General features: G+C 44.0%; 1 protein-coding gene across 4 annotated transcripts in view; it reads left to right on the top strand.

Moving 5' to 3' along the window:
• The first annotated feature begins 6,924 nt into the window (after window positions 1-6,924).
• OSBPL5 (oxysterol binding protein like 5) overlaps window positions 6,925-27,194 on the top strand; it is a 130,449-nt gene continuing 110,179 nt past the window's right edge. For 2 of the 4 annotated variants that reach the window (XM_042884582.1, XM_042884581.1), the window contains exon 1: window positions 10,360-10,378. The gene's annotated coding sequence lies outside the window, so the exon portion shown is untranslated. Of the gene's footprint in view, window positions 7,014-7,503; window positions 7,560-10,359; window positions 10,379-27,194 lie in introns of those variants that run through there. The other 2 variants (XM_042884587.1, XM_042884586.1) reach the window with 2 other exon arrangements.

Below are 27,194 nucleotides of genomic sequence, written 5' to 3'. Positions count from 1 at the left end.
ATTGAAGAAAGCATCCCCATTTGGCCCCATTTCTAGGCTTGCTCTCAGCAGAGACCCAGGAGATGTCTGGGAATAGCATATCCTGGCTATGGGTTCTGCTTCCACTGGTGTCCCACAGCTGTTGTCATTCTGAGACATGAACTAGGAATAAGGATTCTGATCCTCCCCACCAGGTAACCAACAGAGCATGTGATAGAAAGACTAAGCAACGTGCTTAGTTATACAAATCTAGGGAACTACTGACAGTCAATAGATAAGGTGACACGTTATTCTAAAATCTGCCTATTTAGATTCAGCAGTATATTTTTCCATCATTTTAGATTTTCTGTCTCTCTTCAGTCAGCACTCTGCTCATATCTTCACAGCCAGAGCAGCCTCTGTACAGGAGGCAGAGTACACAGGAGCCTCTGTACAGAGTACAGGAATCTGGATTCTTACTCAGTGAAATAGTATGGGGAGACGTACTCTTGGAGCATACCTAATTCACTTGACAGTGCAAGATCAGAGCTCCTCCAAAGCCAACTCTCTGAAATGCAAATAGTGTGGATATTGCATCCTCAGTACCAACAGCTTAATAATGCGGATCTGTTCCTCCTTGCTTATGTACCAGTAGGGTGAGAAAGCCATGCACACAGCAGCCCTGATTTCACTGTATGAGTGGATCAGGAGATGTTACAATTACCAGTGGGACAACTAAAGTCATTAGGTCTGAAAACAACTGGGACATTAATAATTTTATTTGCAAAGTGATGGAGCAAATATCTACAGTTCTCTGCAGTGACCTCATACTTCCCGGGCTATTATTGCACAGTTTCAAGACAAAAATAGTAGCTAAATTCAGCCATCCTCTGCAAGACTGCCTTTGTGTTTGGACTTAAGTAGCACAAATTTAGTCAGTAGCTGTGGGATCAAATTGAGTTCTCTACGTCATAAAAGAGACAGAAATTTTGTTCTGAAACAAACCTTCACATGTTTCATTACTGGGCTGTAATTCAGAGCATAGGCTTTGATACTGTTAGATAAGTTAAGGGGAAAAAGATCTTCCTTTGAGACTTTACACTTTTTTGTTTTACTTCTACAATTAATTTGTGACAGGAACACCGAACAGGTTTCCCTACCTACAGGAAAAGAAGGAAAAAATATTGTTAGCTCTTGGTGCAGACAAAGCAATAAGCCAGCCCTCCTTCAACAGCAGCAGGAAATATCATCATATTCTTTCATGTCCTGATATCCTCTAAGTCCCTGTGGCAAGTTGAGGTGTCCTGTTCATGGGAGGCACCAGCAATAGAAAAGAACTCATAGAATTAATTGCAACAGTTAAGGAGACTTTTTGCTCGATCACAGATGTATACAAAAATGGATTTCGGAGAGCAAAGCAAGAAGGAGGCAATGAGAGATTCCATGATTTATCGGAGATGAGCTGGCTGTGAGAATGAGTCAAGAGTCAGGCAAAATGAAAGGGGTCAAGTATGAGAACAGACACATTCTGTAATGTTTAGAAGCAGCCACAAACTTTGGAAAATGACACAGCGTTATTGCAAAGCTACCCATAGATCAGATTTGTGACTGTCTTCCTGACTTCCGGATCAATAGCCTACGATGGATGTCAGGCATTAGATTCAGTTACCTGCAAATCAAAATGCTCCTCTCTGCAGAGAACGAAGTAACGAATGAAGCAGGACTAAGCTGTGCCTGTCTACCAAGATCCACATTTATCTATGGAGAGAGTGTTGCTCAGTCAGTAAAAGGCCATAGGGAGATTGTTACTTGCCTATGTGAAGACCTGTGTGCCTCTATCTTTTATAAAGAGATGTGTTTATGTGTAATGTTTCCTGTTTGACAGCAGCATTCAGTTCAGTCAGATTAAGCTTGTTGGCATCTGTTCCAAAGTTTATCTGGGGCAGGCAGAAAATCAAACTAAAAAAACTGGAAGTTTTAAAAGTTTGACTTTGGACATTTCCTATTAGCTGCTGAGGAAATCTGTTATCATCTGGAAACACGTCAGCTATCCATAATGGTGAGGGTATTCCAATATGATCCAGCCACACAGAGTTCATCTACGTATATGTTTGTGTGCATGTAAGTATTTACATATATGAGGACATTTTACCTATATCCTCCAAGACTTTGTAACAGCTGGTTTGCGTACCAATTAGTTTGAAACATTCCCAAGAGCAAGAGCTATTGGAATGTTTTTGAATAGCAATTTGGTTTCACGTCATGTTTATCAAGGGCTTTGAAATCTAGCCCAGATTTCACTGGACAGTTTGTCACATCCTGGACATCCCAGCTGCTTTCCAGCCTGCTGTTAGCTACAGAAGGAACTTGTTCACCAAATCAGATCGCTCTGTCAGGCTGCAGTTAGTTACTACCTAGGCCTCCAGGAGCAAACTGATGGTTAGCAAGTTCTCTTTGATTTTGTTTTTTCACGCCAAGACCATAATGGAGCACCAAAACTGCTTCCAAAGCCTTTACTTCAATCTATTGCTGGAAACTGGTTCCTGAAACCCTCTTTTACAGGATCAGCAGAGCAGTGAATGGCTTGTGAGTCCTCTGGAGTCTTAGCCCATTTAGTGAAATCCCATAGCAGATAGCCACTTCGCCCAAATCTTCTGGCCTCAGTGTGTGGGTAAAGAAAGAATGTTAGATTATTTACTTACTTGCTCTTCTCTAATACTGCTCCAGACAGGGACCACAGTGCTCACATGACCAACATCCATAATTCACGTGTAAGGCCTCCCTAAGCTGAACTCATGGGACTACTGAAGGTGGGAAAACAATGCAGTAGAAAAGATGGAATACAGAGCAGTGAGATCTTAACAAGATGGTAGAACTGCATTATTCACCCAACTCAGCAGCAGACTGACAGGAAGGACAGGAGCAGCCCTACAGCACTGCACAGTGAATATATTAGCCAGGAGAAAAGTTCTCACTACTGAAACACTCAGGAAAAATTACCTTTGCTGACAGAGGGGAAAAAAAACCTGCCAAAAACATCATCTCAGCAGGGAACACAGAGTAACAGGCAGGAGTTGATAAGTAAACAGACGTGCAGCCTGCAGTATCAAAACAAGGTGGCATTCTGCTCCTTTTGATGCTTGCCCACTGCCAGCTGTGAAATCTTCGCACTGCTGCTTTTATGCTCCACAGCGTGACGTGAAGTCTCTGCAAAGCTCATATTCCCTGCACTTGTGATGCACCATGCAGCCTCTCATGCAGGGCCCCAACTTTCAGCAGTCATCATTTGCTCACAATTTTCCTCTGTCTTTTGCCACAAGAGGACTCCAATCTCTGTAAGCTCCCAGGAGCTGTTGATGCTTTTTCTAACTTCCCCAGAGACCCATTCTAGCAAACTTGCAATTAGGAGCCAGGTTTAGCAGTAGGTCTGTTTTTCAAAATGTAAAATGAGCAAACATGCTTAGCTCATATTTTTGGGCTCTGAACAGATGCAGTGTGTGATCTGCAAATGAGGAACTCCTGCTATGGCATCAGATATTTTTGCTAAGGAACTTAGCACTGGAAAATGCACATGGGTAAAGAGCAGTCTTTTTTGTATCATTAATCATATGCAGCTGTGATGAAGTTTATGCCTGAAGATAAAGATTCACGTTTGATTTATTTTTTTGTAACTCATTTGTTTTAAATCTTCCTGCTTCTTGTCTATCTGTATGTCATGGTCTTAGGGCAAGTATCTTGTGATGCTAACAGCCATTCATTGATGTCTGATTTATGTGGTTATGGCTGTGGAGATGTTGTACTAATTACAATGATATGAATAGGATTGCTCTCTCAATTTCCATTTTAATGGAGGCTAATAAATATATCACATGGCTCTTATGGTATGTAATAATCTTTCTAATCACAAGCAGGAGCTTGTAGAACTGTTGAAGATACATTGTGAGATACAGGAAAGCATAAAATGTGAGTCTTGTGGACATTACAAAATGGGTATTTGCATTTCTCACTGGTGGGGTCCCATGCCTTTGGGAGGAACAGCTCAGCAGTTGACCAAAGGTGAAGGATTTGAAGAGGAAAGAGTTGCAGTCATTCCCCAGAGTTAAAAGGCAGGCTCCTGACCTGAGTGCACCAAGCAAGGTCTATTGCTTCAGCTCACCTCTGTTTCCCTTTATTGCCACATTTAAACAGCTCTGATACAGCACTGTCACACGCCTCTCAGGATTGTTGTAAAAATACACTTGATGTGATTTTTGTGTGCCCCAACTGTTAAGCTCTCTGGGTTGCGTTATTGGACTGGAGTAACACAGCAGAATCACTCTGATTTCACTCACCCAGTACTACAATTACAACATATTATGCTTTGCTGGTTTTGCTACCCTTGCTTATGATAGAGTTCACATTACTTTACAAGCTCTCTTAGGACAGTTTTATTGCTGTGGTGAAAAATGTAAGTGTTGTGAATGCTGGAAAATGTCCTAAGAAATTACTACAGCTGCAGACCCTCTAAAAGGAGGTTTTTTTTTGGTTTTTTTTTTTTTTGCAATGGAGAAATGAAGCCAAAAAGAACCTCAACTATAACTGCTGGGTGCATCTGAGAGCTTTTGTCAAAGAGTTATATCATATCTGGGGACATTGATGAACGATATTTAAGCAAAAGAGCTCAGGTGTTGTCAGCAAAGAGGCTGGTGCACATAGCAAACCCCAGCCCAAACACCAGGTAAATGCCTGCATAGTTGGGCTGTGAGCTCAGTAACCTACAGCTGCTGGGGTTTTCTGGGTAGCTCAGGTTTGTGTGCATGAGCAACACAAGCATAGCAGTCATAACCAGCACAGATCAAGCAGATGTCTTGCCTTCTGAATAGCTGTTACCCAAATAGGCACTAGAGGGCTGTGGAAAATAGCATTTAAATATAGTAGTGCTTGCATTGTTCGTTTTCCACACTTTCCTGTGTGGGGTTTATAAAGGAGAGTATGGGTCCAGGTCTTGTCTGTGGCAGTCATCCAAAGGGAATTGATGGATGCAGCTCTTCTTGTTCAATGCAGAGTCTGAGGACCCATCTGATGCAAAGTCTGAAAGAACAGCAAATCCAATTTCAGGGCTCCCTGGACCACATCAGAAATGACATGACCACGTGATGCAAAGCATCAGTCAGATGCAAATTTACTCTGATGGTTCCATTTTACGTGAAAGATATTAACAGTTTCACCAGTGAGTATTTTGCTTTGATTATTCACACCATTAATGTCACATGCACTGGCCCAGAGCACAGAGGAAAACATTTAGTGTGTCCCTTTTTAGGCCCTCTACCTGTTTTGACAGGAGCGCTTCTGCATGCTCAGTCTTATCAGATGAGTTCTGCACAGTAATTTGGCAGTGGAATGGTGAAATAATCACGGAATGGTTGTCTGAGAAGAAAATACTTTACCGGAAAGCTTTAGCCAAATTCTTCCTCTGGTGTTGCTGGACCGTGCCCTATTATGCAGTACAGGAATACCCTGCAATCTTGGTGAGGATTAAGTCAAAATCCTCACCAACCTAAAGGCAGCTGGAATCGTCATAGAGCTCTATGCCTTGCAGATCATGGCAGAAATCTCTGTGAATGCACGTGAATTTAATAATTACCTACCTATGCAAGTGATGCTGGGGCTTATTTAATGGGAAGAAAAAGGCCGTGGGAGCTCTTGAATAGTAGAGATTGTGGTAATGTTATCGATTTGTTACTCTTTGTGAGACTTAGCTGTGTGCTGCTGTTTTTCTCTCTTATCCACCATCTAGAAAAGTGCTGTCAGAGCCCAGGAGCTGAGACCCTGTGTGAGGTGCTGTGTGCTTTGCTGTGGGTGGGAATGTGGCCCAGAGGGTGAGGGTGCTTGCTACTCCACCTGTAGTGTCTGATGTAGGCGTGTTTTGCAGGGCACTGGGCTATTCTAAGTTTGCCTAATCACTGACAGCAGCTTTAGCATGCTTGATTTGTTTATGGTCTAGTTTATGATCTGTTTATAGTCTTATCTTGCACTAGATCTTCAAGGAAAGAGCACAGACAGATGCTGCTCCCGCATTTTGATCCCTTCCCAGCCAGGCATGGCGCATGTTGCTCTTCATCCTGCTGGGCTCAGTAAATAACAGCCTTTACTGAGTAACATCAGCTACATGGGCATGAGTGGCGCGAAATGAACCCTCATAGTCTGACTGCAGTTGACTGGAGGCTGTGGATGAGAGAAACTTTCCTCATTCAAGCTGAGATTATTGTTTTGGAGGAATTTTGATTTTCTTAAATCTGTGAGTGAGTGGCTGCTCTTTAGAGTGGAAACTGCTTTGCTGCACAGCATGAGGAGCCCCATGGGTCTGGGCCTTGGCTTTGAGGATGTGTGCTAGAGAGAAAAAGGATCTGCCTTTTCCTGCTAAGGGTGGGGAAGTGGGGCACTTCAGACATCTGGTTCAGCACTTCTAGTTTCAGAAGCGTGAGCCTGAGCTTTACATCACACTTTGATGTAAATGGGTGACTCGGGCTTGGGGATGAAAGTCAGACACACATATTGGTCACTTTATCCCTTCATGTGATTTTGGCTTCAGAAAGTTGGGTGTCTTTTAACTCTGCCACTACCAAGGTTCCAGGTGGATGCTTGGCTTTATCTTCTTCACGGCGGTGGAGGAGGGTTAGGGTTAGGTTCTGCCTCAGCTCCCTCCCTGGTCCAGCACCGACCCGTGGGGTTTGTGAGGAGCAGGAGAGGCAGGGGCAGTCAAACGCGTGGGGCCGTGCCACACTGTGATCACCGCGTTGCACCGGATCCCCCGTCAAGTCCTGCCTCCCTCGAGGGGCTGAGACCAGTGCCGACAGGGCTGTCATTCTCGTCCGGAGGAGCTCGGGGCTCCGCTTGCCGCGGGGCTGATCGTTTCGCTCTGCATGCACGCGTGAAGCCGGGAGCGCGCCCGCCTCCGTGTCAGGGCTGCACATCGCCTGGGCGCTTCGAGTCACGGCGTCGGAGGAGGAGGATGGCCGGATGCTGAGACCAAGTGCTCCTGCAGCTGGAGGGCTTCGGCGTGGCCGTTCCTGCAGGTTGGCTTTTCTGTTACCTTATACGCAGAGTCGGCACACCCCAACCGCGGCTGGCTGCTTTCCTGGGGGTGCGTGTGCTTCCTTGCCGCTCAGGGCTTTTTGTTTTGTTTATTTACTTCGGCTCTCGCTTTGGCTTCAGCCTTTCGCTGTGTTGGAGAGAAGAAAGAGCCAGGCTGGGGGGGAAGGAGGCTAACCAGAAGCCCCGACCCCCGCTCCGCGCCAATCCCGCCCGCATTTTGCACGCTTCCTCTCTTTTTTCCTCCTTTTTTGTTTCCCCTCCCCTTCTATTTTTTCCTCTCTTCCCCCCCTTTTCTTCCCTCCCTCCCTAGCGTGGTTGGATCAGTCTTTTGGTATTTCCTGCCGCCGCCTCTCCGACCAGCTGTCCGGCCGCGGCCCGTAGCTCCGTGCGGCTCCGTGCGGCTCCGCGGGGCCCACGCGTGCCCTCGGCCGCAGCCCACGCTTTGCGGTCCGGCGGCGATGCGGGCGGCGTGGCGGGGCGCGGCGTGCTGAAGGCGGCGCCGCTGGGGCCCGGCTCGCCCCGGCCAGGTAAGGAGCTCCGGATCTCTCACCTCCGGCTCATAGCTTGGCTGCCTCGCAGCCTCTGCCCCCAAACAGCCAGCAACCCCCAGACAAGCCCTAAAAAGAACCCTCGACGCAGACAGGCTGCTTATTTTTCAGCAGAACGCGATACCCCACTGCCTGTATGAGCAAAGTGATTGCTGTTAGAGGCTGAGCTCTGGGGGCTCCTAGAAGGTAATGCGCTGTTGTGCTTTGTGTCTGGGCTGTGGAAGCAAAGGCGTTTGCTGTTTGTGATCCATGTAGGGTTTGAGGGGTGTCCCCGTGCAGCACAGGCGTGGCAGGGCTGGGTGGAGGTGTGTGGCTGCATGGTATGGGGTGAGTTTTGAAGGTGACATAGCTGGTATGGATATGGACACGTCTGGTCGGTGGGCCCATCTTTAATGGACTTATTCCAGGGTGGTAAGGAAACAGTTGGGAGACTGTCTCGGCTGATATTGCTTATGTGCCAAGGAGGCTAGTAATTACCTTTAGGTATGTGTGTAGACTGGGGACCATATGTGCTGTTGTCTGAAAACCAGGTAGACTGTAGATCGGAGTTTCAAGATGTTTTTAGCTTGAACCAAATGAAGTGAGGCAGTATTCCTGGAGAACAAAATATGTAAGCACATACTTAGCTATCTGGTGGATCAGCAACCGTGTTTTTCAAGTGCTGCACAAATCTATAGTGCAGTAGTGAGAAACCATTGTTTAAAATAACAAGGAGGGAGGTTATGCCTTTAAGCTGTATAGTTACCTTCTTGCTTCATCTAGCTACGATAGTATCTTTCTTGTCAAAATATTCCTTCCCTCTCTGCAGGGTCTGTAGAGCAGTGAGCAGCTGCCACACTGTGTACGTCCCCAGCTGCCAACTGTCCTCCTTGGTGGCAGGTTTCCCCAAGGGGGTGCCGGACAGAGAGGGAGGTGAGCCCTCAGACACTCACCAGCTTCTCTCTGCAGGTGGTCAGCTTTCTTGATGCAAGAGTGGCAGGTGCCCCTGAGCTAGGTGAGGAGGGCACAGCTGAGCTGGCTCAGGAGATGGGGCAGCCAGGGGGTGTGCGCAGACACCTGGGTTTACTTTGTGCTACTGCTGATTGAGGCAGGGATGGCAATTTCTTGATTCAAGGGGAAAAACATGCCAGGCCTTAGTCCTGCCTGCAGCCTGTTCTGGTCTGAAGTAGGCAGTGTAAATCTGAGGAATGATTTAATCATGCTGTTGCAGGGATATAACTGAAAGGAGGATTTACTGCTGTAATCTTTCCATGGGACTTAATTTAATTTCCCTATGCATTATTGCAACACTGATTCATCAGGTGAGTGGGAGGGAGGCTTGTACAGTACAGGTGGTTCAGTTTCCATTGCTGGGTTAGGTATTTAGCTTGGGTTCAGGTATTTTACCTTAGCAAGGTGCTTTTGTGTCTCCAGCAAGAGAAAAAGGGCTCTGTGTCCAGTGCAGCACTGTAGCTGGGAGTCTCAGATGCCTCTAGGGAAAGGCTGTTCCCACAGTCTGTAATGGACAGTGTCTGGAGCATCGCGTGCTACATTCAGATCACAGCTCAGACTTAATTTGCTCACAGTATGTTTGTAGATCATAGAAATTTTAGTTATGCCAGTCTGAATTGGGTTAGCCATGCCACATGTCTAAGCAACCTGTTGTCCTCAGGCAGCCACTGATAGACTGTCACTGGTGCAGAAGGTTGCTTAGGACTGGGTCAGGGACTTAAGAGGCAAAACTTAGACTGCTGTGAAGCATGTCAGCTGTTCTCAGCCATGGAGCACAGAGCTCCCTCTGCAGCTGCATGGATTTGTGGAATTCAGGAAAAAGCTGCATTTAGTATTTCTTCTCCTGGCCTGCCTGCCTTTGGAACATTAATAGTACAGTACTTTCTCAGTCAGAAATGCCGCTCCTCACGCCTCCATGCTTCAATGGAAGATGTCTCTGGCAGTACGCTGTAGGTGTTTGTGCGTTCCCACCATGGTTACTAAGGTGAAGGAAACACAAGCAGCAGCTCAGGGAATGGGCACAGACAATCCGAATGCCAAATACGTGTTGGTTTCAGCAGGAGGGAAAGGGACCTGCTCTGCCAGCCTGTCTCAGCCTGGAGCTGGGCTTGCTTACTCCTCATTTCAGATTTCTGACTTGCTGCTGGCATTTGTGCTGTGCTTTGCAGAGCACCAGGCAGTGGAAACCAGGCAGACTCATCCAGGTACTGCTGCTGCATGTGGAGCTCACGGCTCTGCTTGTGGAGCAGTGTGATTGCATTTAACTATACTGGGTTGTGCCTAAATAACAGGTTCTGACCTTCTCGGTGCCGCGGTTTGTGCTGGCTGTGTGAGGAGGAAGGAGACAACCATCCTGAAAAACAGCCTTTGATAAGCAGCTGCTGAGCCTCTGTAGAGGGCTGGGGAGCAATGTTTGCCCTGCCCAGGTCTTCCCGAAATAAGCTGCTGAGGACTCGGTCTCAGATCCCAAGTGCAGCAGTTCTCCTCAGACCTGGCTACACACTGCACTCATTTTGCAGCTTCTTGGAAGGCAAGAGGCAATGTACCTGCTTGCCTTCTCCAGTGCAGCGTTCATTGGTTACCCTTCAAGAGCAATTTTCCAGCCTGTAAAATCTATTACCCATGTGCTTCTGCTGTGATGCTAATTGGACACAGCACATCTTTGCATGCTGTATATTTTAAGCCAGCCTTCAAATAGTAGCAGCTCTGCCATTCCTCGCTGAAGTGCCTCTGCCCACTGCTTCTCACTGGAGGTGGCTGGAGAAAAAATGGATTTGTTGATGCTCTCTGCCAAGCGTGTAGATCAGGTGAGCCTGGGAGTAGCAAACAGTTCTTGAAGTAATGTCTGCTTGTCAGGAGTATTATCACTGAGGGACTCTAAAGGTGAGACTACTTCACGAGTTCACTAATTTCCACACTCCTGAATTGAGCACTGTTTCAAAATCTAGGGGCTTTTTGCTTGCTTTAGGCTGTATGTACTGTGTCTAATACAAAAAGACCGTGGGGTCAGAGGTGGATATTCTGCAAAATGGGTAGCAGCTGACAGCAGACTGATGAAAGTTACTCTTAAATGGTTTCTCTTGATCACAAAAGGACAGTAATGGGAAAAGAGGGCTTATTTTCAAGTCAGAATAGTCCAGCTACTTGTGGTTGGATTTGCAACCTAGAGAAACATCTCAGACCTATTTCTTGTTCTGTAATCTCAGCTAGCGCTGTTGTTCTCATAGAGCTGCAGTTGGAATTGTGCCATTGTCTCCTTTATGCTCCTTTTGTACCAAAGGACTGTTAGATGCATAAATCAAGCCACTGGATTGGAAAGGCTTCTCTCGTTGCTTATAGGTGTGTTGCTGGGCTTCCTGCCTGATGGTGTGTCACGGGTAGCTGTGTCTCAGGCCAACCTCTGTAACCCTGGTATGCTGGCAGTCTTGATACATTCCTGCCTGAGCTTTGTTAAACTCCTTGCCTTGGCTGTGTGAATTTGGATGTCTTTGCAAAGTTGTTACTATTTTTATGATTACATTTTTAACATCAAATCTTTTGACTAAAACCAAGAGAGAAACACCCGGGTTCTCAGTAAGCCAGGATGTGTGTTGCTCTTGGAGCAAGTCTGCCTGCATCGTCCTGCCTCATCTGTCAGCAAACCCATCAATGCGAAATTGTGCCCCCAGGGAATAATGTAGTGGCAATTCTGTGTGTATTCCTCAAATGTGGTGCTATCATCCCAAAGGATACTCTGTCAAAACCGATCAGCAAAGGCTAGGATAAAAGCAGACCTGATACTGGTCTTCCTAAGACAGGGGAGAGAAGCACTGAGTGATGAAATATCTCATTTTGTGGTGTTGAGTGGAAAGCTTGAATGTAAAGTTTGCTCTTCTGCATCCCAGCCCAACATTTCAAGCACAAAAGCTGGGTCTTGCTAGCTCCTCAGTTTTCTCACAGCAAAAACATGAAGCTGTTCTAAAAGGTACTTTTAACTTCCCTGACAATGCAGTTTGTTCCAGACAAGTGCTCATGTGGTGCTTCTCCTTCCCACCTTCAGTGTGCAGAGACAGTTTGGCTTTTGTTACTTGCATTGTTTGATGTCAGTTAAGAGTGCAAAACTTACACCAGCGTACCACTGCTTGATTGTTTTGTTTTCTTCAGATTATAATTATGGGGAATTCTTTCCTTGCAGTGAACAATTGCCACGTTCCATTGAGAAGAGGAAGGGAACTCTGCTATGTAGCATGGTGTGGGTTGCTAATGCTCACTGTGGGTAATCTTGGCAGAAGAAAAAGGAAAAGAAAAAAAAAAAAAACAACAACTATTTTGGTGTGTTTTAATATGATTTTCAGCATCAGGAGAGAAGCACTTTTATGTAGTAGAGGGACGTGATGAGGCTTTTTGACAATTTATCAAACATCACACCGTTTGCTCAGGGAGTCGCCGCTGGCTCATCTGTAAAATCCCTGGAAGTCGAATGTGAAATTGCCACTGGGATTAATGCTGGGCCTGTGGGGTTTATTCTGGTAAGCTCCTGGCATGGCTGCAAATAGATGAGATTTACATTTTATGAAATGAATCTTTCTGCTGCTTCTTGCTGTGCTGCTTTGAATAGAAGCAGACAATGCTGCAAGCCTGATAGTCGCTGATACAGTGAGTGTTTTTTCCCCCTTACCTTACTGAGGAAAGAAATCTGGATTTTCAGATCACTTCATGACCTTTTTTCTGTATGTGGGTCAAAGATAATTCAAGTCTGAGCAATATCAGTTTTTTTTCCCCATAAAGTAATCCTCACTTGGATTATGAGGGCATTCTGCGAACACTGAATGCTCCGTACCTACAGCAGCACTAGTGGGCAAGGCAGTAAAACAAGGTGTCTTCCATGGTACTCCCTGTTATCAGCCTAGAGAAGGGCACAGGTGTGTTTGGCATGAAATAAACCATCTTTGTGCCTTTAAGTTGGGTTTAAAAACACTGTCTTTTAATGTCTGTTAATTTGATCCATCCTCCTTGTCTTGCTTTTTGCACCACTGTGAAAAGAATATGTAATTTGAAAAAAAATATACATATATAAATGGGTTGTTTTGGGATTTTGTTTTTTAGCTCAGGGTTGGTGAATGCAAAACAGGACCCATGTTGCTGGTGTGACTGATGATACACACACAGGTTCTGTTGCTTGTAATTACTCTTCTGTTATCACCTGAAATTCTCTCTGGACTGCAGGCTGTGGAAGCACACTGCAGTACCCTCTCCTCATTTGTTCATACACCTGTGCACTGCAGCAGACTCCGGCAGCTCTACCTGAACAGGGCTAGAGGCTGCGTAAACCAAGCCTGAGTTATGAGTTGGTATTCAAGTTCTGGCTTGTAGAACCTCAGCATTGGTGCTGCAAGCTTGCTCTTCCAAGAGGGTGGGGTGTGCTGCAAAGCCAGGAGGATGCCATAGCCATGAGCACATCTGAGAAGTGTGGCAGCGTTTCCTGCCCACAAATGCCCCTGATAAAGTATGTGGCCATGGGTATGTCACATTGCCTCCACGTGCCTTTTTTGTCTTTTTTTGTCTTGGCTCGTGTCTGCTTGGATTACAGGTTCCTTGGTGTCAAGGTCTGCATTCTGCAAGTTCACACCATGTGGCAGTGTGGCCTTGGCTTTGGCTAGGCTATTCTGTAATATAAATGAGACCCTTCTCATAGTGTCAGCAAGATGCTGGGTATTAACTCTAAAGGAGAAAGGAGCGGCTGCAGCAGTGCCACTTTCTTTCTCTTCTCTCCTCGTGAGGAAATAAAAGGGAGATATAGACACTGAACAACCAGCTGTGACTCAGAAGTCATTTAACCCAAATAATCCCTATGGTGCTAAAGATTATTTTCCCAGAACCGTCCAGTATGTTGCCCTCCGCTGTAAAGCTGTCATCATCTGACTTTATTGCATTAATATCAACCTTGCTGTGACCAACAACACCTGTGGTTAGCAGAAAGCAGTTTTAATGCCTGCTGCTAATTATTGGTAATGTTCTCTCAATTGTTGAACAGAGAGATGATAAATATACTTCCTGCTTAACACTTTATTCCCTATGTCTGGAATGCTTGCACCATGTTAAAATTCTAATATCAATTCAAATATTACAATCTAGCATTTATTATTCATGAGAACACAAACTGACCATACTGAGATGTATCTACCTTTCTTGGGTACCTCTTGCAGATGTGTTGCCTATTTCCACCTCCCCCTGGGTAATAGTGTAGAAATTAATTGCTTTAAACAGACTGTGCTTCCAGAAATCTCTGCTTGCAATTTTCAGTCTCCCGTGCTACAGATATACATAGGAGTGAAATTCATATCTGCAATTTGTCCTCACGAATGAAATCACATTGACTGTAATAGGACTACTCTAAACAGGAACTTTTTTGCTTAGGTCAGTTTTTGGAATATCCAGTTCTTCAAGCTTTTACCACTTATCATATGTTTCTTAGGTGACATGTAAACGCACATGGCTTTTTACCTGGTGCCCTTCTGGCTTCCCTGATTTCATCGCCCATGCTGTATTTGACATCCTCAACCCCTTGAAGTGAATGTGTTTTTTTCCACTTGACTTCATGGCAGCCAGCTGCTTTTGTTCTGTGTCTCTCACATGTCAGCAGTACATCTCTAGCCAGAGCTAATTTTGCTGAAAGGACAAAGGCAATTGTTTGCTGTATTTACTGAAATGCAAATCCTCATATTAAAAATAAATAATATATGAAAGAACAGAGAATTGGTGTTCAAGTGTTTCAGTACTGCCAGGGTCACTGTGCTGCCACTAAGAGTCTACCATTTTCCCTTGGAGATGTGGTATTGAATTTGGAAATAGAATTTAAGCAAATTTCAGTTTAATAACTCACTCTTCTGCTCCCTGAGTAGATACAAACTCCCATTGTTTAATAGCTTTTAACTGACAGTTTTGTAGAGGTAATATAATAGCTCTGGTAAAATAAGATTTTTTTCTGAACACGATTTAATTTGCTCTAATTACATTAAGTGCTAAATTGAAAGGAGCTTCTCTAGTTAAGATAAGGATAATGAGTAGTTGTGTGGTATTACCATAACCATGGGAGGGAGAGAGATTTAAGTATTGTTCCAGCTGAAACCCTGCACCAACGTGGTCCTTAATAACTTAGTTTTCCCAGCTCAGTGCTGTCTCCTAGGCCTTGCTAGAAGACCTTGCTGCTATTTGTATCTCAGGGCTGCAGCAGTTTGTGGGAGGAACTGCAGACGTTCCCAGTGAAATGGCAGTGGGTACAGAGTGAAGAACCAGAGGCAGCTCCACGGCGAGCCTGGAGCGAGGTGAGCAGGGGCACTGTGCAGGGTGCTGCTGCTGCAGGAGTCAGCTCTGACAGTGCTGTATTGTAGCACGGCTCCTTACAGGCTTCTGTCTCTCCTTACTTTGCCTGTGCTGCAGAGCGAGGTGTATCTTACTGCTGTGTTCTGCTTGGAGCTGCTGTTACAAACCCTGCTTCTCCCTGTGCGTGGAAGTAATTTATTTGAAGCAAGTCTTCACTGGGTCTAAAGGAGTTGAAGTTGTCAAGATGAAGCCTCAGTGAGTTCTCTTGCTAATTCACCTCTGCACCACGGGGTCCTGGCCACCACTTTTCTGCAGCGTTCCCTCTGCTTGCTCCTGTTGCTGTTCTCCTCGGAGCGCTGCCAGGCTGATCCACAGGGACTTGTCCTATTTGTGTACTTGTCTTCTGGGAGCTGCACTCAGGCTATTCCCTTACCTCTCCAAGTCTATCAGGAGTGCACATGATGGTACTTGACATTTCTGCTCTGAGCTGGATGCGAACCAGTCATTCTCAGGGGAGAGGTGGAGTGGGAATTGCCATCCTTGAGCACCCCAACCCCTCATCTAAAAAGCATTAAGCAACACAGGACTTTTTTGTCTCTTTCAACAGAGGATCTGCGTCAGCCTACTTGATTCAGAAAGCTGAATATTTTGAGTACCAGAAGTTCACACCCTCGGTCCAAATAGCTTGGTCTGAACATGAGAGCTTTATACAGTCAATGTAGCTGTGCCACTCGCTACTAGTGTGCTTCTAGGTGGGTTAGAAGTGTTCCTGAGACATATTCTCATCTCTCTCTTCTCTCAGTGATTTTGTACTTCTGGATACAGGCTAAGGCAATGGAAGTAGGACAGTTTTTTGTGATTGAAGTGTTTGGCTTTGCATTCAGGTTGTTCTTAGCTCTGTCATGGACACTGTGTAGCTCTGGGGAGATAATTTGCATCCCTGTATCTCTGCACTGGAAAAAATGATGAATGCCAAGTCAGTTTTGGAGTGGTGGTTTTTTTTATATTTTCCTATTCTGCTCACCTACAGGACAGGACCTGAATAGAGTCTGATTTCTTTTCTAGGTTTTTTGGCCTTGTCTGACCATTCTGTTTAAGGCAGAGAATGCTTGTTTACTTTCTAGATGGAGCTGAAGATTTCCCACTAGCTTTATCTTTTATTTCCCCACTGCTGCTTTAGTTATTCTCTTTGCTTTCATTTAACGTCAAGTAAAAATTAAATGGTGAGTTAAATACTGTAGCTCTTAATAACGTTTCTAACGTGACTGGAACTGCACATACAGATGATGCCTGCAGGAAGCCTGGAATTACACAGTATTATTTTTAATGGGCAGCCCTACTGTGCTATAAGCCATTGGCTCAGTGAGTCTCTGAGACAAACTACAGATGAGAGCCTTCCAATATTGTAAATATTATACCATTTAGTTCCGAGCATCTGTAAAAGAAACAGTATATGAAATTATATTTAAAAAAATATTTTTCAGAAGTTAGGAAATTTTTCTTCATGATTTTGGAAAAGGACCTTGGAATAATTAAAGAGGAGAATAAACGTAGTCTTTAGAGGCTGGAAACATTTACCAAGCAGCACAAGCTGTCCACCACAGGCTGCCATGCTGCTTGCTTACAGTGCAGCGAGGTGCAGCACTCAGGAAACTGGAGAAGGACAGCGTGGTGCTTGGAGAGGTCTTCTGCAGTGTGCTTGGATGGTGGCTAAGTGGGTTCACATTGGAAGGCAGCAGTTTGTATTTTGGACTCTTAATATTTTTTTTTCTTCTTAAAGAGACAGGATTATCAACCCTATTGATCTCATTTGATTTTATCTGCAAGCTACAGTGTTTTAGCCTGGGATTCTTACCTCGAATTTAGTAACCTACGTATCTTAGACATGCAGTGCATTTTAATATCTGCTGGCAATTCTTTTACACTCTTCAGTAAAGTATGTGAAGGATAATTATCTTTACAATGTGCTTTTTCTCTCAATCCAGCTTGCTTTTCCAGCTTTGACATTTTGTCTCTAAGGAATTGCAGTCTATAATCAGGTGATGCTTTAAGTGTCTTTGATTAAGTAAGTGGGTTTAACGTCTTCAGCTTCTTAGTGCAGTTGATTTAAGACCTGAAGACAGCCTTGTGTTTTCTGGGGGGTCTTTTCCAATTTTTCATGGTGGTGTATTTCACTCACAGACAGCATGTTCTATGCCAGCAGTGGTCTTGCAGCTGCCACATACAGAAGGTTGCTTTCTTGCTTGTACTTGGTTTCTTTTCCCAGAAACCAAGGCTTGCAGAAGCTGTGCCAATCATGCTCACCTGCGGTACTTCACTCAGTGCTCGGACTCCATCAGTAATCTGTAATTCTTTGTAAATCAGAATTGTGTTGGAAAACGAAGGTATATGTCTGAACACAGAGGAAGGGGGTGTTGGGTCTGATATGCAGCAAGGTTATTTATCATAGATTGTGCTCCCTGCAATTTAATAATCTGTTGACATTTTGCCAATAATAAAAAGGTGGAGGGAAAAAGTTACTTCCTACAAATCATAGCATTTGATTGTTCTTATTAAAGGGAGCATGCTTCCTTGGAATGCAATTTCAGCCATCTACAGCTCTGTGAAAGATGAATTACTACCAGCTGCATGGAAATTAGAGCATCCCAGACATGCTCTGTATGCTACTGATATACAGAGCAGTGTGTGGGGAAGATGCTAGAAAGGAACTTCTTGAATACTGAATAAAATAGGAAAAGAAATGATCAGAAATTGGTGCTTGGAAAATGAGATTACACTGATTTAAGATCATTCAGATTTTCTTTCTGCCCCCTGCTCCACTAGGTATTACAACTTGATTTTTTGCAATGGTTGTCCATTTTACCTATCAAGTATCTGCTGTCTGAAGTACAGTAACTCAGTGACACGCAAAGCTGCGTCTTTTTTACTTTGCTCCCAGCCTTCCCTATTGATTCTTTTATTTGAGATGCCTCAGTTTGAAACTTGTAATCCCCAAAGTCCGTTCCCAATACAGGCAGAGTATCTCTGTTGAAGGCATAGCTGTGGCTTGAATCCAGCAGCAGTGGGGCAGAGGATGAGTGTGCAGCCTGGCTGTAGGCACAAGTTAGGGCTGCTGTTAGGGCTGGTGTGGGTGCACGCCAGCTTGAAGAGAGCCCCCAGCTCTGCACAGGGTTACTGCTTGTGTGGGAGGCAGGTGCTTGTGGTGGGCTGCCCAGTGCTGGTGCTGTGAAGTCATGGAGTTCTGTTGTTTTACACAAAGGTGTGGGGCAGCTGCTATGTTTTCCTTAAAGGAAATGAATAAAAGGATCTTAGAGGAGAGTGCTGGCTTGCTTCTCTTACAATGCAGTATTTGCTGCTCCCTCTCCTTAAATGTCTGTAGAGATTCTTTAAGAAGACATGCCTAGAAAGCTGAATGGTAACAATCATATAGCTCCAATAGACAGAGGAATTGTGTGCTCTACTTCATACTGCCAAACTACCTCAAAATGAATTTAAATACAGATACTCTTGAAAAAGGGAGGGTAGAATGGACTGCACTGGGGAAATAGAATGCATAGTCTTTGATAGAGCCAACTTTTTTTAGCCTTCCACAATGCCATTTCCTGAAAGTTCAGTGGGCAGAAGCTGCTTTATTTAGCTGCCCAAGAATTCAGTATATTAATTGTTGTTGGACACAAGCCAGATCCAGTTGAATTTCTTCCAAAAAGTACTATTTTTGCATCTTGCATGAGTTTAGTGAATGCATTTTTTGGCCAACTCAGTGGATTTTACTTTTTTTTACAGAGCACTGTCAAAGAACATCACAGTATGTCTTGGGTTGGAAGGGACTTGCATTGTAAAATGCTGAGGTGTGCTGCAGTGAGCCACTGGCTGTGCAAGAGCTGAAGGAGTGCTTCCATCTTCTTGCCATCCTACATCCTAGGATATGGAGAGTCGCATTCACTTACTTTTCGAGTCGCATTCACTATTACTTTTCTACACTCTTATTTTTAAACGTATTTTGGAAGCTTATAATTCTTGTGCAGAATAACACAGTGTGTTCTTCAATTAGCTTTTTATGAAGCATGTTAGGATTCTTTACCCAGCAAATTTGTGCAGGATACTTAGCAGACTTATTAGGAAACCCTTAAGAGTTTACATATTTAGTACAATAAACCGAAGATTTTTGTTCTTTAAAGTATCCTTTTCCTAAAGATGACTTGCATTTGGAGGTTAGTTCTTCAAATAATCTTATTTTTTTTCCCTAAGAAAGGATGCAGGTTTTTTTTTTGTTTTTTTTTTGGTTTTTTTTTTCCTCATGAAAGCATCTGGTTTTGCTTTTCAGGCTTGTGTTTCACACAAAATAGTTATTCCCACCCCTACATTATTTGGCTAGCACTGTATTTAGGCAGGCTGAGAGATTAAGGTGGAAGCTCTGAATGAGACTGGAGGAATGGTCCTAACTTCAGCTCAGTGGAAGGGTGCTGATGGGCAGGGTGCTCTGGGCCAATCGTGTTGTGCAATGCTTGTGTGCACATGGTGGTGATATCCTTATTACAAGTCTGGCTGATTGATGATCCACTTCTCCCGAATCACTCACATACTGGTGTTATCTCATGCCGGGAGTTTCTGTGGCTCGTCTCCACCCTAGGTTAAAACTGGATTTAATTAGCAGTTTCTGGAAAGTGGGGAGGGAAAAGTACAGCATGGACTGCCACTGTGTTTTTATTTGCAGTCATTTTAGTTGGCCTCTTGCTCTTTTCCCTACATCTTCATAGACTTTGGCTAGACTGTTAACAACAACAAAGCAATCAGCCTGTGTTTTTCACAAACCTAATTCAAGAAAATATCTCCCACTTCTTTTTGGGAGGAAAAAGTTGTTATGCAAATATCAGAGGTTATCTCAGTGGTCACAGGAAAGAAAAATGGGGTCACAGAAAAGGAAGGGAGGGTAATAACACAGCGCTTGAAATACTTTTGTTTTCATTCAGGTATTTTTAGCTAATGGTCTTTTCTTTTTCCCCCCTTTATATGAGATGATGTGTTGCCAAAGCTAGAAACTACCACAGTAAATGTTTGTTCCAGGGCAAAAAGTATCAGTTGATGTTGAGGCATTCAGCAACTGCTGGTTAAGGTGATACTGACAAAACATAAAGAAGGCTTCAGCAACTTTCATTATTACTAATGATAAAATCCAAGATAAAACCTGCAGCCACAGTTAAATCAAGGTCTCATCTATCAGCCTTGCAACATTCTGGAGCCTTTGCTTATTTTCCAGAGCTATCATGCTGCTGTTCCTGACCCCCCCTTACCTTGATACAGTCCTTCCCAGGAGAGATGGTCTAAATACTTTCAAAGAAAGTGATTATGTATTTCCAGCATTTTCTTTAGCTCAAAAGGTTCCTTCTACGTATCAGTCAAAATCTCACTGAAATCCTGAGGGGAAAAAAACAAATAGGAACAGGAATTATTAAATCAAACCTTTGAGTTGTACTTACTGCTTGAACATGTGAAGTCATTACAAGTTACACGTGCTTGGGCTTTTATTTTGGTCTTGTTTTCTGTGAGCCCCCCGTGTTTCACAGGCTGACAGTGTGATGCAAAGGAGCTTGAGTTCAGTGAGGACCTGCTATATTTGTAGGTGCAAACAGAATTGATGCTTTGAGACCCAGCTATGCTGCCTGAAGCTATGATGCCCAATTCCAAACCCTGAGATATCTGTGCAATTGGGATTTTGGCTAGTGGTGTTGCTCCATGTAGGTCTGGCTCCTTCAGTCCCAGCCCTAACATCTCCTTGGCCAACAGAGGGGCTGGTGTGGCTGTGCCTCTGGAGGTACTGGTCTACAGCACCTGGAGCTGTACCCTAGCTCTGACTTGCAGCAGTTCTTACAGACTGGCTAGCAATTCAGTGGTCTGAATTGGTATTTGTAAGAAAATTGTCTTTACGGCAGGATCTTCTTCATTTTGGCCATCTCCGAAGTTGCTTGAGGAACCGCACTGCTTTATTTCTGGTAGTTTTCTAGTTCAGATCTCAGAGAACACTTATGGAGTTGGTGGCAGTGCTGCAAGCACATCTGAAAGTATATCCTTATGGGAAAATTAATTTGTTTCTTACTTGCATGTTTTTCCTCCTTTTTTGTTTTTTAAAATATTTGCTATTTGCATCTCTGCTGGAACAAGAATTGGAGGTGAACAAGCTCTTTATTAGGCATTTCTAAGCTTCCCACTAGGGAAGAGAAGAACTGCCCTATAAGAATGAAATGCTGGAGAATGTGTGTGAAACAGGGATAGAGAATTTCTCCCTGTCTCCCCCAGGGCATGCAGGGTTCCAGCACTTCATAGTGTCATCTTCTGCCCACTTTGGGGCAGTGAAACATCTGATCAGGCTTGCACACAGCAAGGCAGTGTTTTTTTCCATATCTCTATCTTCTCTGACAGACCCTGCCTTGAAAATTACTGGAGGCAACTCATGGTGGCTATAACTTGTACCATGTAGGGGAATGTGGATTTGCAGTCAGCCATGCATGCATGGAAATGCAGAGCCAGTGATAATTGGGATCCGGAGTGGCTCCTGCATGCTAAGGAGCCCTAGGAAAGTGGAAATTGAAAGGTTTTCTTTTGGAGTTTCTTCTTTACACTGGGAAACCAGGCCAGGTACGTTTTGAGCACTGTGCTTTCTCAAGGCAAAAAAAAAGGCAGGGAGCAGTAATACAACGTTACCGAGAAAAGAAATAGCAGTGGGCATATATATCCCATTCCTTTCAAAACAAATAAATGCAGGCCCAACACTGCTATAACTTATATGCTCTCCTTTATCAATGCTCTTGCTGGGGGAAAGTAAGAGCATGCCTGCCTGGAGATCCACTGTGCCAAAGCAAGTAATTGGAATGTCTTGCAAGCTGGGATGGCACCAAGGTGTTTGATGGATGAGAATTCCTCCCTGAAGGAAAGGAATATTTGAGAGTTTTGTATTGTACTACAGTGGAAATTGATTGTTCACTTATAAAACATGCTATCAGGTTGCCTAGCTGAGACCTGAATGCGTGATGTAGGAAAGGAAATTTCTGTAGAATAATCAGGTCAGTACCTAAACGATTGTAGGCCCTGATCAGGCTTCATTACCATTTTATCTTTGACTAAAATTTCTGCTGGCTGCTTCCCTTCCCTTACAGCCGTCTCAGTTCATCCAAAGCAAGATGTCTGACATGTTGTGCTTTTGTTAATATATTGCAGTAGTGTTTCAGGGTCCTTATCCTCAATCAGGACAAGATGCTGCTCAGAGCAGTGGAGCTGCCTGGAATGCTGTTGTCAGTGAGCATGGCTGCAAAAGAGCTCTCTGGATGTGAGAAGAGTAAGAGCTAGCTGCAAGCTTGGAGACAAGCTCCTGTGTGGTAATTATGAAGGCTGGCACGTTAATTGCTGCTATGCTAGCTTCAGCAGCGTGCTTGAAATTAACAAGGTGCTTTATAATAGTGACATTTAACTTGTTTCCATCATCTGCTTTCTTTTTAATTGGCGCAAGCTGGAAATTACCAAGGGAGCCTTCCTGAGCCATGTGAGCCCTTGTTGGGCAGTGGGCATTGGGCTCCTAGTTCTCCCAGGAGATGATCTGGCTTCCTCATAAGCCATGGCATCAGGCTCCTCTGCACACCTGCTTGTTCGAGCATAAAATCCAGAGGCTGTTTGAGCTGTCCTTTGAAAATTGCTGGTGGAAGACTGGGCTAAACAGCATGACTTCAGAGTTTCTCTCAATTCTGCCATTTTTTTTTCCTCCAAAGGGAGAAGACACAATAATAAGCAGTTAAAGGCTGGACAGACTAATTGCATACAACTAGATAGATGTTCAAAATGAAAGCTCTAGTATGCAAGTATAGTCAAAAAAGTTGGGACAGTAGTTTTCAAGAAGTACGTCGCTCATCTATCAGAAAAAATACTGAACATTCATGAAAATATTGCCAGTCTCAGAGAACTCAGACTTGCCAGAGAAATGGTGAAGTTCAGTTTCTAAGTAGAAACTTCAGGAAGATGTATGTGAATGAAAAATGCTTTTGCCTTACTATTAAATTTTCAAAGTGATAGTTCACACTCATCTCATGTTTCCAGGCTTTTCCCTCCAACCAGAAAAGCTTTTTTCTTTTTTTAAAGTTCTACAGACAAACAAACATCTTTCAAAGCAATCCCCTAGAGTTTAAAAGGAAAAAAATTACTGTGAGATTAAGAAATTGCAAATCATAGCAGCAGCAGTTAAAACACAAAACACAGCCAAAAGGTTTTTAAACATTATCAAAAACTTTCAAGTTCATGAAGAGTAGCTTTAGCACAAATGGAAGCTCTTTGCTCAGTAGAATGAAATATATTTGACTTAACCAGTAAGTTGTACTGATACATGCAGATAAGAATGTGAAGCTAGGTTTGCCCATAGAAAGTGATGGGGAGCAGCAACTCACCCGTAGTCTGGATGCGTGGTGGCCTTGTATGCACGCAGTCCTCCTGGGCTGCTGTGTCTCCTTTCTCAGGAGGGAGGCAGAGCATGTGGCAGCATGCTGGACTGCATCAGGTACATGAGGCAGCTTGCTTACAGATATCTTTTATACAGCACTGTGCCATGCCTTCACTTGTTTTGTTTAATAGGCATTTATTACCTTGGAAAACACTCTTGCCAGTTGATGTGGTGGTAATTAAAGTCACTGTTATACGTTAGGTACTCACTGTTGCTCATTATGTACTCATTGGAGGAAGAAAGAAAATAGGTGAGCAGAAGCAAACTTTGAAGAAAAGGAGTGGCTGTGCCAATTATCTTGGTAAGCTGTTCAGAGAGAATTAATCCATGTGAGTGAAAGCAAGTCCTCTATGATGCTCTGCCAAGGGCAGGAATTTGAGCTCTGTTTGAAAAGTGAAAGTTATAGTCGTGCAGATTATAGCTCCCTAGAAGAAAACATCTTTGTTGCATAAACTGAAGAAGAGCTTTTTCCAACTCTGTCATCCAGATGATCTTTTCCTCTGGACACCTGGAAAAGGGCCACTGCATGGTAGAGCTAAGACCCACTCAGCTCAAGTGCTCAGTGGTGTAGCACAGTGGATCTGTGAATCTTATGTCAGTACGCATATGGCCATGAGTGTGCACTTGTGTGCATGCTGCCAGAGGAGATCAGTATATGCAGGTACATTTTTTTCTTTCCTTTTTTTTTTTTTTTTTTCTTTTGAGAGAGAGCAATTGATGCAAAAAACCATTAACTTTCAGCATCCATGGTGACAGCAGAGCTTTACTGATTTATACATCCTGGAGTCCTGGAGCTCTTACTGTGTGTGCTGCTACATTTTTATCAGGTGGGGAATGATCAGGTTCAGAAAGGGACTGACTTTATTTTGTCCATGTTTTCTCATTTTACAGCTAGGATTGAGTTAGATGCTGGAGGCTGAGCTACACTTGCAATACAGTTCTTTTCCTAGTAGCTGATAATTTGTGGTATCTTTCATACATATGAATCACTCTGTCATACAGCACAAGGTCATTTTCTTCTCTCTGCCTTCTGTCTGTCTAAGCAGACACCATTTCTAGTTCAGAATCTGTGAAATCATTTTCAGTTCACTTCATATTTGGGTTACATACCCCCACCCCCTTTCAAGTTATTGTCACATATATAATATGGGCTATTCTGGAGTTGGCATTTCATTTTAGTGCCTGAAAAATGATGCTATGAACTCGGTGATAGACTGCAACTTCTAGGACGTGTGGTCTGTGTGCTAACCCAGGCAGTGCCCCTGTAGCTCATTTGGTTTGCCCTTCCATGTGCAGCCACACTCATTTTAGTATGTACTACTACTGCATATTTTAGTATCTGAAGGAGAGCATAATATAGTACTTTCTGTGCATATATTTTTCTTTAATTATGGAAATGATAAGGCTGGAAAAGACCTCTAAGATCATCAAGCCCAACCATCAACTGATCACCACAACAGTTAAACTGCAGCAACAGCAATGTCTGCAAGTAGAGACTGATTTATTTGTTTTCCTATACAGATGTGAGTGGGGGGGTCCTGAATGTGGATCTAATTGACTTCATTATCCTTGTCTGTTGGTGTGCTTGGTGGAACAAGACCTCAGTATGTAGATGCCGTTGTAGAGTTTGCACTCGCCTTCCTGGAAAGCATGTATATAGAGGAGAACCATTGACCTTAAAGATGGCTATCTTTTGAGTATTAGCAGCTTATTTGTTGCAAAGAACAAGTTGAGTAGGTTGTCCCCTTCAAATAGGATGGATTGCTGGAGCTCAGCACGGTATACAAACAGACATCGAGGCCTGTGGTATCTTAGCAGAGTTCCCAGCAGTCTGGTTAGAGGGTGCCTCCAGCAGCCCTCCACAGCTTGGATCCTCTGGCTGCTGGCCTTTTCCCTCCTCTGCATTCATTCATTGTGGGAACTGGCTCCCAGCAGCTTTTTTTTCCTTCGTGCTAATCCACCCAGGGAAAGTCACCACTTGGCTCCTTTCTAATCTATCTGTAAGTAATTTTGATTTGTCTATTTGGGGCTTCTTTTCCTTGTGTGTTAGGTATGATTATCACCTTCTTTTACCAAGGCACTGTAAACTTTCTTCGTGTCTACAAAATACCTTGGAAAACCTGAAGGGCTCTATTTGGTAGGGGGCAAAATGCTGTTGTCAAACAGCAGGATTTTTCAAGTGGAAATATGCCACTGCTTACATAAAATTGAAACCAGGCTTTTCCAGCACATCTTCCAGCCACTGCTGCAGAGCCGTGGGTGCAGACACCCTGTAGATGGAATGCAGATGGAATCTGGAGCAGGGACAAAATCTATTATCGTTGTATTTTGAAAGGTACCACTGTTGTTGGTTTTCTGATGCTTGGGTGTTTTTAACTGTTTATGATCAGAAAAGCTGCCATTACTTTAAGAAGGCTGTGGGAGTGACCCAGGGAGGGGATGGGTCTGGGTGTTTCTGGGGACGAGAATCTTGGGGCTGCCCTTGCTGCAACTGCACATGAGTAAATGGTGGTGCTGGGTGGCCTGTGCCAAAGCCAACTGGGAAGAAGAGTAACGCTTATCAAGTAAAGCAGGTCTTTGAACAGATTGGGCATTATGCTTTTCAAATATCAGAATTTAAATGTCACATTCCTTATAAATACCAGGCACTACACAGCTGCATTGAGCTCATGTAGCTGTTGTGGTCTACTGGATGGAAGGGCAGGGTCGAGCCATTCCCCCCCAGTGAGCCAGAAATACTGTTGATGTTTCTGAGAAGCAATTATCTACATTTCCCCCCAGCTTGAGGCAATGGATCAACCCCTTCTTCACTTGGAGAAGAATGTGTCCAGTCAGCACCGGGGAAAATCCTGGAGTAGCCCAGAAGCATCAAGCACACAAACACAATACCAGCATTGGCAAACTAGCGTGAATAGCTTTAGAATGCTGTAATGTGGGCTGCACATTGCAAGGCTGGTTCCTTGCAAAGACCACAGATCCATCATTTTGAAAAGTCAGACCTTTGTCGCCCAAAATAGGCTTTTGTCTTCTTTTTCCCTGGAATGTGGAACTTTTATTTATCTGTTTATTTGCTTTTGTATTTCATGGTATAATGGGAAAAGAGTCTGGGCAGTTCACACTGCACAGCTCAGCAAGGCAGAGGCTCCTTCCTACTGTCTTGTCAGCCAGAGATGCTTAGGTATAGATGACGAGGTATGGTCCAGGCAGCTCCTGGAACTCCTGGCATGGGAATGCTTTCCATTCTCTGCCTGCTGTGATGTTTTGTATGTGGGGAAGCTGCTATGGGGCACTTGCATCTGAAGCCCCATACCTTGATACCCCTTTTTAGTGGCTTAAGTTGTAATTCAGTCTGTGCCATTTGCGTTTTTAGTGACTGGACTTGGAAAGTAGGTACTCTCCTTCAGCTTACCTACATGACCCATATATGTATGGATTCTGTGCAAAAAAAAAAAAGTGCAACATAAGCAGCAAGGAGCTCTCATTTCCCTCACCTGAAGGTCTCAGCTGTGGTGACTTTCTAATCTTTGTTGCATGGGCTGTAAATTGTGACCAGCGTGTGCATTATGGAAATTCTCAGAACAGAAAGAAAAACAGTGTCTTACTTTTACATCCATGCTGGTAGAACTTAAATTTAAGCAAGTATGTAAGTGTAGCACATACTTAAGCTCTCATCTGATTTTTGAGGTTGTGGGCTGTGCATGTGCAGTGGGAGGGAAGTTCAGAGTGTCTCCAGCAGCGTTCTTTAGCTAAGAATTGTGCTTTGCAGATCATCTCCACATTTTGTGGTATGATCTCCTCTTTTTGGGCTCTGTTTTGTGTTGTGGAACAGTCGTGGAGAATAC

The sequence above is a fragment of the Lagopus leucura genome, unplaced genomic scaffold (genome assembly GCF_019238085.1).
Source record: "Lagopus leucura isolate 7727_CA_CO unplaced genomic scaffold, USGS_WTPT01 Super-Scaffold_100044, whole genome shotgun sequence".
Taxonomy (NCBI): Eukaryota; Metazoa; Chordata; class Aves; order Galliformes; family Phasianidae; genus Lagopus; species Lagopus leucura.
Note: the sequence above shows the minus strand (reverse complement) of the source record. Positions and strands in the feature narration are given on the sequence as shown.